This window comes from Ambystoma mexicanum, chromosome 9, assembly GCF_040938575.1.
Source record: "Ambystoma mexicanum isolate Mex_15411 chromosome 9, UKY_AmexF1_1, whole genome shotgun sequence".
Lineage (NCBI taxonomy): Eukaryota > Metazoa > Chordata > Amphibia > Caudata > Ambystomatidae > Ambystoma > Ambystoma mexicanum.
The window spans coordinates 465196605-465209199 of NC_090931.1; the positions used below are offsets into that span (position 1 = coordinate 465196605).

The window sequence follows — 12595 nt, forward strand, 5'->3', positions numbered from 1 at the left end:
TCGCCGTATAAACTACAAGTCAGGTGGTTCAGGGATAGAGACCATAAATGCATGCTCCCTGTATTCTCCGACAGGGGGCTACATTTATGTAGTCAGTGTCTCCCGCTCGAGGTTTCTGTAACCACTAAAGATTGTGGAGAAAGGGATAGAGGGGAAGCCAATTAACACTAGAAACTGGCAACGCAGAACAATTCAAAGAGGTGGGACGTTACTAAAGGGTACTAAGGACACATCGGGAAAGCAAAAAAGAGAAGGGCAAAAGCGCAGAGAAAACCCCAGTTCAAAACCCACCAACTATCAGTCTGTCCAAATTGTTGGGCTGTATGGGAGGGGAGGGGGAAAAAAACCAACCGCTCCGGTTGTCACAGCATCAAACGGGGCTGTGACTCATCTGGCATTTTGGTGCACCCAGTGTAGCCATCATTTGCTGTGGCATGACTTTTACTGGGATTCTATGACAAAGCAAGCATGGTGAGTGTTATTATGTGTCTAGACTGGCATTTAGGACAGTCCAGCCCAGCCATTTCTTACTGTGGCGTGGCTTTTCTCACTGGGCATCGAGGGTAAAGCAAACATGATCAGCATTATTACGCATCTAGACTGGACATGTTTTCTTGTTGTGACAAGACATTTTTAAAGGCAAAGCCAACAGGAGTCTGAGGCAGAGCCATTATAGGCATGTTTTCTTATAGTATCATTACTGGCATTATGTTATTTGCAGTTATGATATGATAGTTAATTTATATAGTGCCTATACACAATGTGTTTCAAAGCGCTTCAAGGCAAGGGAGGGAACAAGGGAAAAAAACAAAACAATGACATTCTTACAAAGAATGTGAAATTAACTATCGTACTCGGCCTGGCGAAATTTCAGATCGCTCAAGAGCTAAAACACAGATGGGAAGGAAATGGGAAACAGACAGGCGACTACCGTACTAGGCCTGACGAGATTTCTGGTAGAGTGGGAATTTACAGGAGGTGAGGGAGAGGGGAGGAGAAAGGAGGGCGTGGAACAAAACAAGCGACTATCGTACTAGGCCTGACGATATTTCAGATAGTGCTGGAGGGGGGGGGGCGGCAAGTATGAGATGGGGGAGGAGACAAACAATTGTTGCTATCATACTAGGTCCAGGGACAATTCTGATAGAATAAGTGCATAGAAAAAAAAAGTAAGGGAGGGCGTGAGGAGAGAGGGCGAGAACAGAGAAACAATGAAATGAGCAGAGAAACGGGGGAGAGCGAATACAGTTGCAGAGGTCAGTAAAACACGTAATGTTGCAAGGAGCAGAATGTAGGCAAGGAATCCAGAAGATGGGCACAGCATGATTCAGGGCCAACCTGAGTACGAGATCCAGGGGAGGTCCTGAATGAGAGTTGAAGTTAGTGTCCATAAATCAATCCAAACATTGGCAACAGGTCGGTGATGTTGAAACCATAGTGAATCAAGACAACTTGTGCAGTGAATGGTGTAGAGGGGATGGAAGAAGGGATAAGGGGGAATGGTAAGTGGGAAGAAGAAGCTGGCAAAGCTGGGGTTGGAGAGAGGACAAAGAGGGCTCAGAGGGATGAGGGGGAAGTGGGAAGTTGATTTGTTCCGTACCGCTGCCACCCAAGGGCAGTCTCCAGGCGCTCGCGTGGATATGCAAAAAAGTGGGGTAGGGGGATTAGTGGGGAAAAGGGTGAGAGGATGGGTTCAAAACCAGGGGGAACTGGCATCTATGAGTGTTTAGCATGTGGTCACTTGTGAGCGGCCTCGCGCATTGTAACCGTATGGGTAAGATTCCATGCCTCGGGTGTGTGGTAGTGTTTTGCGTTGGTGTTAGTGTTGTGTGGTTATGATGGGTTGGCTGTGTGTGCTGGTTAGTGTCCATAAGGGATTCAGAGTCACAGGTGGTTGTAGCCGTAAGGTAGTCTGGCATCTTGGTGTGTTGTTGAATTTTAGATGGTATTGGGCTATGTGGGTGGTTCACTCTGGATGTCTGCATATTAATGGTTCTCTGTTTTTTTATGAGTGTGGCTAGTCCCAGATCTTGTTTAGCGGCGTCAGTTATGTAGGAGGAGCAGGAAGGGAATAGGGTTAGTAAAGTCGATCAGTTCGTTGTGGTCTCTCTGGAGTGGCCCTTTGGATGCTGCTTGATGGTATATAGCCAGGTTCTTGTTGGCAGTTCTTTGGCCTCTCTTGTCTCATCTCTAGTTGTTTGTCTGCGGTGTTGTTATTGCTGGTGTCCCTTCTAGGTTGTCATTGTCTGCTGAATAGCCAGGTTTTGAGCAGTTTCCTGAAGGTGATGTGGTCTTCTGTGGTTCTAATTACTTTTGGCATGTTGTTCCAGGTGTTAGCAATTAGAATTGAGAACGCTGTTCCGATGAATTTCCTTTTTTTTGTGGGGTTTTGCCTCTATTTGTAGGTCGTTGCTGCATCTAAGTTCCCTTCCTGGGCGATACTGGCTAATCTTGTCTTGTAGGAATTCCACTCGTTGTCTGTGCAATGCTTTGTGGGCGATGCAGAGTGCTTTGAATTTGATTAGCTTTTTTACTGTTAACCAGTGTAGGGCTTTCAGTGCTGGAGTTACGTGGTCTCTTATCTTCAGTCTTATTAGGATCCTGGCTGCTGTATTTTACACCCTTTAGGGTTTCTTGGTGAGTCTTTCTGGCATTCCTTGGTAGAGGCTCTTTGCGTAGCTAATTCTTATGAGTATCAGGGATCTGAGTAGTTGTAGGAGGAAGAAGCATTTTTTTGGCGATTGCGTTGGCTTGTGGTTCCTTTGATAGTCCGTTGTCCATGAGGATTCCTAGGTTGTTTACTACATTGGTAGTCTCTGGTTGCGTTCCCATGCCGATTGGCCAGACCAATTGTGGGTTCCCTCCGCCGAGAGCATTATTTCTGTTTTTGCCGGTTTCAGTTTGGGGTTGTTCGTTGTCATCCAGTTGTATATGACTGTGAGTCAGTTGTTGAGGTTTGTTATTTTGTTTGTGTGTGCTGTTTTGTTTTCACAATTTGTTGTGTCGTCTGCGTAGTTGTAGGCGGTAAGTCCATAGGATCGAATGATTTTCATCAGTGGGCACATGTAGGTGTTGAAAAGTAGAGGGGAGAGGCTGGACCCCTGTGGGACTCTTCAGGATATATTTTTGCTGTTTGAGGTGAACGGTGTTAGGTAGGTAGGTTCTTTTGGTTCGGTTTGTTAGAAATAAGGTAATCTGCTTTAGTGCAGATTCCTGCATGCCACATTCCAATAATCTTTTTATTAGTGTTACGTGGCTGATTGTGTCAAAAGCCACTGAAATGTCCAATAGAAGGAGGGCCGATTTGGTGTCGTCTGTGTTAATTTTCAGGTCGTCCCATATCGATATAAGTGCTGATTCTGTTCCTCTCATCAGTCTGAAGCCATCTTGTGATTGGTAGAGTATTCCATGTGTTTCAAGGTGGATTTTGTAGACTTGGTTCTCCAGGATCTTCGCTGGGTAAGGCAGGTTTGCTATCGGTCTGTAGTTACTTGGGTCTTCTGCACTTTCTGACCTTTTTTATATCGGTGGTTTGATGTATGCTGATTTGGAGGAGGAGACTACTATTCCTCTTTTGAGTGATAAATTCATTAGGTTCCGGAAGCGTGTCACTGTGGTTCTGTGATTGTGGATTCCTTTGAAGATGTCCGGGGGGCAGGGGTCCCTTAGAGATCCTGCAAGGTTAGTGTCTTTGATCAGTGTGGCGATTCCTTTGTGATTGGTTCTAGCAGTGGCGGCTGCTGTCACAGGGCGGCAGGGCACCACCCCCCCACTCACTTTGCCCAGAAAGCAGAAGCAACATAAAGATCATTCAGAAGAAATTCTTTCTTCTTTGCATTTGCCAACAGCACGGGGGCGCTGTGGCAAATTGTGTCCAATTATAAAACTACTAAGGCCCGGCAACCGCAGCGGGGCGCGTCCCATTTTACTCTGAATTTCACTATATTAGAGTGCGTGGTTTAATTAGGAGGCTGACGGGGCGCTTGGGTGGTGGCCCCGCCAGTATAATATGTGCGCAAACAGTGCACCAAAGAAGATTCCCTCCCTGCTGCTTAGATACAGTAATGTCATTGGCTGGCAAAAAGCCAATGACATTACTGTATCTGCAGGTGATGGCGCAGGAACGGTCGGTGCGTGCGCCTGGCTGCGCACAGTTCACCCTTCAGAGTCTTTTGTTTTCGATTCTTTCCGTGAGCTGATGGTGGTCCCATCGACAAGACTGCCGTCAGCCCAGCAGAGACGGACATTGCGGCTTGCTGGTGGTAAGTAGTAGCACCCCCCCTCCCGACCTCCCTGAGTGACTGTTGGGGCCGACCGTGTAACACGGCCCAACAGTCAGCACTGAAAGACGTGTAGGGCCTACATGTCTTTCAGTGCACTGCTGACTGTTGGGCCGTGTACGTGTAGCATTGGTGCAATTTGGGGCCTTGCGGGAGCCTCAAGGCCCGGCCCGCTACCTGGCACGTCATGGTTCCTTAGGCGCAGGCTTCCCCCGCGGCTAAGGCAGGTAACTGGATGCCGTTATTGTTATTTTACGGGGCATTTCCCTTTCTCATTAGATTTATTTAATCGTGCGTCTCTCGCACACATCCGAATTAGTCATATAAACTTTGGTTAAAAAAAAAAGTAAACAAATTGTGTCTGCGTGCTGTCCGTACGGCACCGTTCTTGAATTTGTACGGAAGTGTCTGCTTTGAGTTAAGAAAAGTCAAGAGAATGTTTTCCAATTCGGCGCAACTTATCACAAGGGGTGGAAACGGTGGCGGACGCAGGCATGTCCAATTCGTTAAACTAGGATGGGAGGTGCCCACTTTCATTTTAGCCTTTTTTTGTGCACCTTGTGAGTGAGTGGTGTCCTCCATGTAAGACACGCAATAACTGATTAGGAGTGGCAATGGCTATGGGTGGCGTTCCCTGTATGCCCTTTCAGTGCTTGATCTCTGAGTGACTTCTCAGTTACAACCATGGCAGCTCGGTGGGTTCATGTAAATGCTGCAGGGATCTGCATGCCACAGGTCTTGATAAAGCCTATATGAGCTCTCAACTTTTTCAATGTTGTGCAGACGCTGGGCACCTTTCAGTGCATTTAAAAGTTGTCTGAATAGAATTGTTTTAGAAACGTGTTGCATAGTTCCCCACAAAATGCAATGTGTGAATTTGTTCGCGGTGTTGGGTTTAGCGCTCTCGCTTTCTCACTTCTCTCTCCCTCGCACTGCTTTCCTCCAGTCTCTACTGGCACCATAGTGCCCTGCAGGGTTCTTCCTCCATTTCCACTTCTGGTAGCAGTGATTTACGTAATAGTGGTATTTGTTACTGTCGATCCTTGTCATGTGCAACTGTTTGCACCTACCCCTCGTTTGACCGTGGTACTAAATGAGATTCTTTGCTTTGGAGCTCTCCCGGGTGTCTTTTTATGTTTTAAAAAGCTATCTGGAAAATGGCAGCTAGCTCAGCGTGCTGAGTGCCTGCTATGCAGATCTGCGTTTAACCGGTAGGTTACAGTTTTCAATCAAAAGTGTGCTCAACCTCTCATATTTCGGCTGTCGCTGAAATGAGTACCATCGCAATGTGCACCACGTCCGCTCTACGCAGGGCCTGTGTCATTAAAATCGATGAACATCAATGCCGCACATTTAAGATGCAGAGGAAACGCGTGTGCACATGCATTTGTATGTCACGTGTTGTAAAATCCATACTCTTAAATGGCGCGCACACCCGAATCCGTCGGATTGACACCTATGCCACATAAGGCAATTCACCCAGTGCTCAAATTACTATGAGTACATTGAGGCTGATGGGGGGGGGGGGGTGGGAAAGGGAGAGAAAGAGTGTGTGTGTGTGTGTAAGAGAGAGAGACAGCGAAAGAGTGAGGTTGTGAGTCAGGGAGACACAGAGATAAAGAGCAAGAGAGACCGAGAGAGACAGAGCGAAAGAAAGGTAGAGAAAAAGTGTTTGTGTCAGAAGGACAGAGAGAGAGAGGGACAGAGAGAGAGAGAGAAAGAAAGTGTGTGAGAGTGAGAAAAAGTGAGAGACTCAGATAGTGAGATAGAGAGAGACTGGAGTGTATGTGAGAGAGAAAGAGACACAGGAAGAGAGAGACAGAGTGGGAATGAGACAGAGAGAGGGTCACAGAGAAAGCAAGAGTGATTCAGAGTGAGAGAGAGAGCGCAAGAGACATAGGGAGAGAGAGTGAGATTTCGAAACTGTCTAAAGTCACTCAGCATCCAATGGCAGAGCTGGGATTTGATTTCACAATAGCTAGTCCAAGCAAAAGGCCATTTACCCGTCATTGAACCGGGTAATTTATCTGTTTTGCAGCAAATGCGGATGCAGAAATCCACATTGCAGAACTACACAATTTTCACAAAAACTCTAAAGTTGTGGAGGATGGTGAATCTTTCATGCTAAGACTCGGGGAGATTAGGGAGAGACTGGCTGGGCGCAACCAGTTGTGTATCTGTCAAACTTCAGTCCACGAAGGATGGAGACCTTGTAGTATACAAACTGCACAAAACGCATCCACACAAAAGCAGACCCTGGGGTGCACCGCTTCTGGGGAGCAGTGTTCTGGGGCGTTGTGTCACACACCGATGCAATGACGCTGGACAAAGCTCTGACTGTCCTTGTATCTGTTCTGGACACAGAGGATTCGACAGGATGTGAGGTATACTGCCAGCTTGCCACTTGGTTTTAACTTTCAGAAAATGTCTAAAATACCACCTTGTTAAGGGGATGAACGCATGTGAATGCCAGTAACAGCATGACAAACATATGTTCCATTATTACTGACTATATAATGAATTTCTTTATGCATACACCATAGTTACAGCTATTCTCAATACAAGCTGCTGTAAAATCCACCATCACACTTGTACACGTAAGAATAATGTACCACCATTAGTATGTAAAACCTAATGCTTTTTTCATATTTCGGTGGGTTTTTTGGACAGTAAATTGCACGTTTTTGTAGGCCATTTTTCCTTGGGGGCTGCACACGCTCGTTCAAAAATTCACCCTGGGGAAATGTACGCCCCACCAGCTTTCAAACTCACCAGCCGCCACTGGGTTCTAGGCAGATTAGTTTTGCTTTGATCTGTTTCGTCTGGTGTCTGTGGTCCAGTGGTTGTATTTGCCCCAGCTAGGTTGATGGTCACCTGTATTGTGTCTATTTTTGCTCGCAAGTGGTTGGTGATTTTGTCACAAAGTGTTGGTGCAAGGGTGATGGAATTTTTGCAGTAAATTATTATTTTTTTTATTATTTTTTTTTAAATCTGATTTTAAAGAGTTCTTTCTGTGAATTGTTTGCTAATTCTATTCTTGTGCAGTAGTAGGTTTTTTCTTGTTTCTTTGAGGACTGTTGCTTTGTACAGTTTGAGTTGTCTTTGGTATTTTATTTTGTCATGTCTGGTGTATTGTTCTCTCCATTTTGTTTCCATTGTTTTTTTGGAGTTTTTTTCAGTTCTTCTGTGGACCATTTTGCTGCCTGTTTTTGTTGGTGTTTTCAATGTTTTAGCTGGTGCTAATTGGTCAAGGTCCTTGGTGATCCAATTGTTGAGTGTCTTCTGTTGTATCGGTTTGTATTGGTGGGATCTCTTTCACCTAGGTTGTCGTGGTGGGTTGATCGCATGGCGGCCTTGTCTGCTGGTTTCGTTGCAAAGTTGGGGTTGTAAGAAGGTGCTCTGTAGATCAGGAGGAATCTTATGTTAGATTGGTCGTTGAGTTCTATCTTGATTAGGAGGGATTTATAGTCTTCCACGTTGGTTGTGGTGATTTGAGATGCTAAGGAGTGTTTTTTTGTGTATAGTTGCGATTCCGCCTCCTCTTTGGTTTTCTCTATTGGCGTGTATTAATTCATAATTGTCAGGTGTTGCTTCGTTCGCTGTGGCTTTATACTTGTCTGATAGCCAGGTTTCTATAAGGAAGAGCACATCTGTGCCTCCTTCGCTTAGGCATTCATTTAGTTCTGTTGAGTGTTTTGCCATGGATCTAACGTTGAGGATACTGCAGTGTAGTTTGCTTGATTTCCCTTTCGTGTTGTTGTTAGTATTGTTTGTTCTGACTAGTGTGTTTTTGGTTGGATTTCCGTTCCATGTGGGTTTTTCCCGGTTGAGCCTTTTGGGTGGGGTGGTTCTTTGTTGGTCAGTCTCTTTGTCGAGTAGACTGATGAGGTTTATGGCAGGGTTGGTTTGTTCCGGGTGGTAAATAGGATAGCTACCCCTCTGTTCCAGTCTTTGTGATACAGGGTGTGTAGAGTGTGATGGATTCCAATGTGTTCCTTGTTCTGTTTGGGGTATTGTCCATGGTGGAGACCGGGTTGGGATGGTTTATTAGTAGTTGTGTTCCGTTTGGTGTCCTGGTTGGGTTTGTATTTGTAACGCTTGTTGGCTGCCGGTTCATTGGCCCTCATTATAACTTTGCCAGCCCGGAAACAACTGTGCCAGTAAGATGCTGTATCCGGACCGGCAAAGTACAAGTTTGCGAGGCGGATGCCCTCCTGCCCACCAGGTCTGACTTGGTGGGTGGAATGGCACCTGCCCACAGACTTTTATGGAAACACTGGCACATTGTTAACGGTGCCGGTGTTTCCATGATCCTCATTCCCATTGAGTCCTATGGGAATGGGGATTTACAATTGCTGCCGTCTGACTTACTGGAGCGCCGGGGTTGTGATGCCCTGGTGTTTCTGGGAAATCGGGCAGCAGTCATTCATTACAGGTCCAGCGGCTATCTGCCGGTTTTACCTGCACAGTTACCGCCGGACCCGTAATGAGGGCCTTTGTTGCTCTGCTGCTTTTGTTTACCATGTTGTCGTATGTGGACAGGTAGGGAGCATTTTAGTCTCTTTGCTCTTTTATTTGTATGTCTCCTTGGGCCAACTTGGATGTTTGTGTTTTGGGGTTGTGCCAGTCGAACGGGTTTTGTTGAAAAGAAAATTGCTCTTTATTCAGACTTACAACTGGTTAAATAAAAAAGTATGTAAAGGCAGGTATCTTCACTGAAAGTATTCTTTTCTCTTTTCCCGCTGTGCTTTTTCAGTGTTCTTTTTCTGATTCTTTGCAGGGAATGTAGTAAGGTCCTCTGGCAAGTCTTCTCTTCCTAGTCCTCATACGCCCACAAGCCTTCTGCAGCTCCTGCCGGTCCGTCTGGGTTGTTCTGTAACGAAACCAAGAGTGAACAATACTCCTCCTCCTCAACTGTGGCTTTATATATACAGGGCTTAACAGGCCAATCAGGACTTACTTCCTTTATCACGTTATAAAAACCCTCCCAAGCCCCGCCCCTTTTCCCCTTCAAGCCTGGCGTTCTGCAGCTTTCCCCGGCTCCCACCGCCCTGTTCAGGTCTTCATTGACCAGGTAAGCGCTTTGTTGAATTTGTTTATTGGTTTTTGGTTGGGTTGTTCGTGGGTTTCGGGACGTGTATTTTGTTAACGGAACTTCTGCAATGTGGCATCTTGTTGAATGCGGGTCTGCGGCTTAGGTCCCTAGGACGGCTGCAACAACCATACGCTCGCGTCTCTGCTAACGTGCAGCAACATGGCGTTTCGGCTCTCGCATACCCGTCTCTCAACTCCACATGTCTATTGTGAACTAAGGCCGGCACGGACTTTCCACTCTTGGTTCGGTCGACCTCCCCTTATCCGCCTTCTGTTCCTTTTTACCGGCCCCTCCTTCCCTGTAGGGTAGCACCTTTGATGGGTCTGTGTTTCTCCCTTCATTTCGTTCCGTATCTGCACATGAATACGGTGTACTCTCCAGTCCCCACCACTCCCCAAGCAGGTGTGGTTCGTGCTGCACTGGGACGCGTTTCATTTTCCTGACCGTTACAGACCCCCAGCTCTTTTGCTGGACTGCAGGACTTTTTAAAGTTTTAACCCTGGATTGATTGAGACCTTTTTCCCACTCCCTCATGTGTTTTGACCTGAATTGGATTGTGTTTTCACTGTTTTGGGAATCTGACAATCTCCATAGGCATCTACTTTTTGTATGGTTACCCACAGCACCTTCAGGGCAGTGTCACTGAGAAATCATTTAGATTTCTCATAAGGTTTGAAATACCTTTTCTGGTTGTGAACTACTGTTCCCAAGAATAGTAAAGTGAAATTGACTTTGACTTTACTTACCTTTTTCTCTTTGTGGGTCCAGCACACACTATCTTATATGGATTTCTGAGGGTTACCTAGTAGCGCCTTATCCTACATTCTCATGTAACATTTTTATGTTCCCCTCCCTATTTTGAATGGTTGGTGGCAGTGGTTTACCTTTTTTGTGCCTTTCTACCGCAGGCTGAACCCTCAGCTGTAGTATAGCACCCATGGGTGACCATTTTATCAAAATGGCCCCCATATTTTTTTTGCCATTTTCTGTTTGTGAGGTCTTTCTTGGGTTTTACTCTGTGCATTGAAACAGATTGGAGCCCTTTGTCTTGCCTTTGGCGGGGCTTCAGCCCTGAAGCCTGCCTCTGGCTCCAGTGTGTCTGGAAGGACAGGATGTGAGGGAGGGCCCTGAAACTCCCCTGTCTTTTTTATTTTTATTTTTTTCCTCTAGGAATGCCTGAATGCAACCAGTCCTGATTGGCTGGCTGGCTCGCTATCCTTTCCTTGCTGTGTGATTGACGGGCTAGGCTGTTCATGAATGGGGGAAACCTGTTTAAAAGGCTAGGGTTTTGGGACTAGAGGCAGCGTCGACAACTGGGAGAAACCTCCGACGAAGAAACCGTGAATGAAGCTTGTTGCATCCTCCTGGACCTTTGAGTTGCCAGGTATAGCCCTGCTGCTGTGCTGAAACTCCTTTTTCAATTCAACAGAGAAGCTCCGGAACGGACAATTTCTCCCCTTGGGTTAGGGAGATCAACTAACCCAGAGACGAACTCAAATGGACCATATTCCTTGTCTGGCTGTACTACTTCATTGCTGCAAGAACCGAGTGCCAGAAGTCAAGTAATCCATAGTCAAGTGAAAGTCTGAAATCCGGCTACAAACTCCAGGAGTCTCCTAAGGACCCTCCAGAAGCAGGACGACCAAAGCTCGAGTCCCCTCACCAGAGTGCAGGACCCAAGGAGCGAAGGAAGCCCAACCTTTATCGGAGATCTGCAACGGTGCTGTCTACTAAGTGCTGAAACGTGAAGTGCTGCTGAACCGAAAAGAGCCCATAGCTGCCGACGACCTCCCAAGTACCGCTTCAGGAGCCCTACAGATGTCCTCCCTCTTGTCCCCGCGACTGAGGCTCAGGAACACTGGGTCTGCATTGTTGTAGCAGGACAAAAGCCAGCTGGACAACTCTTCTTCAAACCAGAGGTACTGTTTAGACTTTGGGTATTTACCTCACTTTCTTGTAGCCGTGCTTTTCTCATTTGGGAATTGCAGTGGCCTACTTTTAGATTTGAGTTGATTCCAACTCTGTTTTCACAGGCTTAACAACGTGTGACCCTACAAGTGATTTTCTAACAACCTCTAACTTTGTGCAAGACCTTTGATTCTAAGAAGTGCCTCAGCTCCATAGACTGTTTCAAATTTACTTTGGCTGTCCTGGCTCCCTGCAGACTCTTCTAGCCCATTGCCTTTGATATTGTTTGTCCCTCATAGGTGGTAACTTGTTTGCTGGGAAAGGCGTGTCTAGATTTCATTGGAAGATTTAGTTGTCCTCACATATACTGAGAACCTGTAAACCCTTTTTTTTCCCTTCCATAAACCTTTCCTTTCTGCAACCTCAGAATCTAAGTATAACAAGTGTGGTATATAAAAGCCATTACTGTCCTTGTGATTGAAGTCACCCCAGGGTGTAGGAATTGTGTAGAGGCAAATCCAAAGATTATCCACTAACTTGTTCTGATTCTGAAATGTAATTTTAAATATATTTACATTGTTACATGAGTTGCCTTTCTAAAGAACGCTTATTTAAAGATGTATGTTAAATAAATAACTATTTATAACTGAAACCTTGAGTGTAAGTTTTGTTTGGCTACTTTCTATTTAAGGATTTCATTTGTACAGCTCACATTTATCCCTCTTTAGATAGGCCTGGCTGCTCAGTCACACTAACAACCTGTGTAGTACAGACCTACACCAAAATGTGCGTTACCTAATGCCAAGCAGATAAGTGTTGTGTAGTCTCGCACAGTGGGACTGCACCAATTCTTATCTAACAAGTCGGCATGGAAATGTATTGATAGTGAGGGTGCTGGGTTCCTGCTTTTGACTGGATGGCAAAGGATTCTCACCCAGGGGATGCATGCTATGTTTAGGCCTCTGGCTTCCACTTTGGCCCAACATAGTCTCCAAGATTTACACTTGCCACAGTGGGGTGTCATTCAGCGTATGTGCAACTAAGCAAAAGCGGAATGACAATCTGTATTGGTCCGCATATCCTCCTACAAACTCTGATGTTGGGAAGTAATCGGGGAAGTCATCCCCAAATCATCAAGAACAAACATATTTCATGGCAATGCTCTTGAAGTAATCAGCAGGTCATCCCAGAATCAGCCCCAAATCATCAGGGACAAGTGTGCAATCTCTTGAAGTGATCAGCAAGTCATTCTACACGCATCAGGAACGAAGTTTTTTTTAAAATAGGGATGATGTTGGCATAATCAAGTCAT

General features: G+C 45.9%; 1 protein-coding gene across 5 annotated transcripts in view; it reads left to right on the forward strand.

The window, feature by feature from the left end:
• The window catches only part of PGAP4 (post-GPI attachment to proteins GalNAc transferase 4), a 206588-nt gene that overhangs the window by 6239 nt on the left and 187754 nt on the right, over nt 1-12595 (forward strand). For 2 of the 5 annotated variants that reach the window (XM_069614999.1, XM_069615000.1), the window contains exon 2: nt 9061-9354. The exons of the other annotated variants lie outside the window; for them this stretch is intronic. The gene's annotated coding sequence lies outside the window, so the exon portion shown is untranslated. The remainder of the gene's footprint in view (nt 1-9060; nt 9355-12595) is intronic. 5 annotated transcript variants of the gene reach the window in all.